General features: G+C 25.8%; 1 non-coding gene across 1 annotated transcript; it reads left to right on the plus strand.

Moving 5' to 3' along the window:
- The first annotated feature begins 2077 nt into the window (after positions 1-2077).
- Trnaf-gaa lies at positions 2078-2150 on the plus strand. The gene has a single exon. It is a non-coding gene; the product is annotated as a tRNA-Phe (tRNA).
- The last annotated feature ends 2031 nt before the right edge of the window (positions 2151-4181 follow it).

Raw genomic sequence — 4181 nt, forward strand, 5'->3', positions numbered from 1 at the left:
CAAATAATAGTCTATAACGAACTTAATAAACTAAGTTTAACTACAGAATAAAACAGTTTTTAGTATCTCAAATATATATTTAACGATATGCATTTAAGATATTTATAAAAACTGGGAACAGAAATGTCGATTTGACAGTTATGAGTAACAGAACATAATTGTAAAAATATAAACTTTTAGATATTGTTGAAATTCCGATTAACTTTTGATCAGGAAGTAAGATTAATCATCGATTTAATCTCAAAAGCCAGTTATCAATTATTAAAACCGAACAGTAAACCAAATTAGCAGATTGCAAATTTTTGACTAGCAAATAGTGAATACATTTAAAACTTATAAACAAATTGGGTTGGTAATAGTAATAATGTTGCTAATGATATTCTTTGGACCCTCCAAGGTGTAAGAAACAGAGGACGCCCCAAGATGACATGGCGTAGAAACGTTAAGGAAACGAATAAAACATTTAATAAGTCAAGACATATAGCTAGAAACCAATATTTGTGGAAATTCTATGTAAAAAGACAAAGTTCTTAATTCATTCCTTTGATGTAGTGCTAGAACATGTCAATAAAAAATGATATTCTGTATTGTGATTAACTTAAGCTCCAAAGTTAGTTCGTTTTTAACCCCATAATAAAGTTTTAAGGCACTTTCAATTAGAAATCTTTGTATTTAATATTAAAATTGGCGATATGAGATAGGCACTTGAAAAAGGAAGAGCCGAGTGTTAAGGAAGAACCTAGCAATAAGGAAGTAAGTCAGTCATATAATAAAGATTCTAACCATATGTCATGTCTATCTATGGTAACGGCGTCCCATCCGTACGTTAATTGTGCAAAACTATAAGAGGTGAATAAAATATATCATCTTTGATGATATGTCTATGTTTATGATTATCTATTTTATAACTAGTTTTACGGAAGCTGAAACATATGCCCAAATATTTTTAGATCAATGTTAAAGCGTTGAAACACCGATGCCCAACTCATCGCCCATCAATTTGTTCAATAAGTTAGCTAATGACAAACGTTTTTAATTGAAAGATTCAACTTTAAATAAAAGTAGATTTTAGGAATATAAAATTAACAATAAAACGTTTTCGACCTTAACGTATAGGTTTTTACAATAAATAAAGAATAAAATATAGTATTAAAATAAGTAAATAATAAGAATACTATTTATTTTGCTTTAATAAAATCTATTTTATATCATATATAAACTTGCCGCATGGGGTGGCAAGTTTATAACATGAAGGTATTAAAATATCAGCTGAATATTATTTGTTTTCATATAATAATTTTTCTAGATAATCGAGTACAATAACAATTTCATGTATACAATGTGGTGATATTCAATATTTTGAAATTTTCAATGCAGTTAGCATATTTTAATCTTTTTCCAATTCATATATGTATTTCAAATTTTTTTAAACAGTTGAATGAATAAATTTAATAAAAATATTTTAATATAATATATCTTTCCCATTAAATCATAGATTATTACCATCAATCCCAGACTACCACCAAATACTACAGACTACCAACACTGTTGTGTTTACAGTTCTTACATTCTCAAATATTTGACAGAACAGTGCGTTGAAAAAAAAAACGTCATAAAGTTCAATATTTTGAACGATTTTAATGAACTTAATGCATTTAAGCTTTATTCTGTTTCCCTTTCCAATTCTATTTTATTATTTTTTAAATTGTCTATCTGTCTATCACAGACTGCAACCATTTTTGAGCAACATTTACCCTGCTTACAATTCCTAGACACTCAAACATCTTAAATGACGTTGCATTACGACTAAACATCTGTTATCGGATTATAAGACGTAGTGAGTATAAATTTTTTCAGAGTTGGTAACTCTAGCACTTAAATCGTATAAATTAATGAGCACAAAATGTAACTGTTTGAAATGATTTATTTTTGTTATATTGTATCCATCAGATATATTTTATTAAAAAGCCATTATACATATTTTTTTATTTTAGAATATAATTAGTTTTACATTGTTTTTTATTATTAATAAAAAAAGTAATATTTCTGTTAATAATTTGGTTCTATCTTTTTATGTGCCGAAATAGCTCAGTTGGGAGAGCGTTAGACTGAAGATCTAAAGGTCCCCGGTTCAATCCCGGGTTTCGGCAAAGCAGTTTTTTTTAAATTGTTTTTTTTTAAGTTTATTTTAGTTTTTTTTTTTAATATTTTATAATATATTGATATTTATTTAAAGTTATTTTTTGATATATATATATATATTATATTTTCTTTTTTGTATTTTTATTTAATATTTTTTGTCTTTTATATATTTTTAATTTTATGTTTTATATTATATTTCATATTATCTATATATATATAGACAAATTTTTCTATAACTCGAATTGTCTATAACTCAAACTAAATAGAGTGCAACAGTGCTTAGAGAGCAAATTAAATGCAATTAAAAAAAAATCTTTAATTAGAGGTCTCCATACGTCGAACCTTTTCTTTGCAAAATGGGACTTCGAGTTATGAAAGTTTGGAGGTATGCATATTGTTTACGTACTCGGTAACAATGCTTATAAACAAATTCGTAGTTAAGTTTTAATCTTATGTAATGATATTATCTTATGTAAACGGTATTATTTCAATAGTTAACACTCGCTGATTACCTTGATAAGAACATATAATAATAGCGAATATTATATAAGGTTATTGTTGAGTTGAAATAGAACATACTATATATAATAGCATAAAAAAATGTGGGCAATGCACTGCCCACATCTTCGTTGGTTACAATAAACAAAATACATAAATTAGTCTTTGAGTTGTAAAATGCATAGGTTTTAGTCGTTGTCCACCGTATTCTCCAGATTTGGATTCCATAGACTTTTAGCATGCTCCCGGAAAAAAGATCTTCAAACAATTAATCAATTTTGAGAGTTTAAGTAATTAATTAAATGTCGAATTTACTTAATTCAATTTAAATTAATTAAAATATTAGATAAGCATTACAACGTTGACAATGGTGTTAAAAGGTAGTCTATATTTATGAGTAAGCCCAATGATACCTGGTAGGCCCAAGCAAATGTAGAAGAGTACACTAGAGAAAAAATTCAAGCAAGCGAAAAAACCTTTGGAGAATTTAAAATCCTAGCAAGAAATCGTAATAGTTGGAAAGAGTTACTTATAACCCAATGCTCCCATGGGTATGCAATGGAATGAGGAAGTAGAAGATATTTATAAATAAAATCGATTTTTGAAACAACATTTTTAATAGTTACATTCGAAAATTATTAAATGTGTTATATATAAAATATTAACTTTGTTATATATTTATTTATATTTATTCATCAAGAAATTGATGTTACTGTAAACTGAATGCTTAGAGTATATAGTGCTCTTCTGTTGTTATTTAAATTTTTTTAAGTAAATTTTTCAAATAGCACCAAGCCTTTAAATTTTCTTTTCTCATTTCAACAATTCTTTTTATTTAAATTACATAAAAATAAGTTATTTAAAATGCATTCTGCCTTGAACTTAAGTTGGAGCGCCTCTTTTGTTTTTACTGGCGATGTGTGGATTCTTCAATCAATATTCACACCCAGTTTTGAGAAGAAAAAACAATTCGTTCTGCTTTAAGTCGCTTCGGCTGCTACACACTTACCATTTTAAGTTTCAAAGTTAGTTTTTATATTCAAATTCAAATATGAATGAATGAAGTAATTAAATATCTTTATTGTATATATACTTCACATTATTTAGAATATTATTTATAAATTTAAGATGCTGTACTCGAATGTACTACTGAGTAATTTAGTAATAGGATTACTGTGGGCGTTGAAAATAGTAGCCCATAAAATACTTGTAGTTATAAAATTAGTTACAGCCCTGCAGTTTAACAATCATATGAATATTACATATCATGATTTTTAACACACATAAAAAATAAAATTTATTATTTGTCTTGTGTTATTTTTCAGTTTACTTCATTATTTATTATGTTTTTATTGATCAGATTTTTTTTTGATAATAAATTTTTTATTTAATATTTTTTATTTAATTTTATAATATTGTAGTATTTTATTTCTATATTAAAATTTTATTAAAAATTTAGTTTTTTCTTTCGAATGTAAAAAATTAGTTTATTAAAGGCTTTTTTTTATATACCTTTTGCTTTAAATTTTTTAACAATACTA

The sequence above is a fragment of the Teleopsis dalmanni genome, chromosome 2 (assembly GCF_002237135.1).
Source record: "Teleopsis dalmanni isolate 2A chromosome 2, ASM223713v2, whole genome shotgun sequence".
Taxonomy (NCBI): Eukaryota; Metazoa; Arthropoda; class Insecta; order Diptera; family Diopsidae; genus Teleopsis; species Teleopsis dalmanni.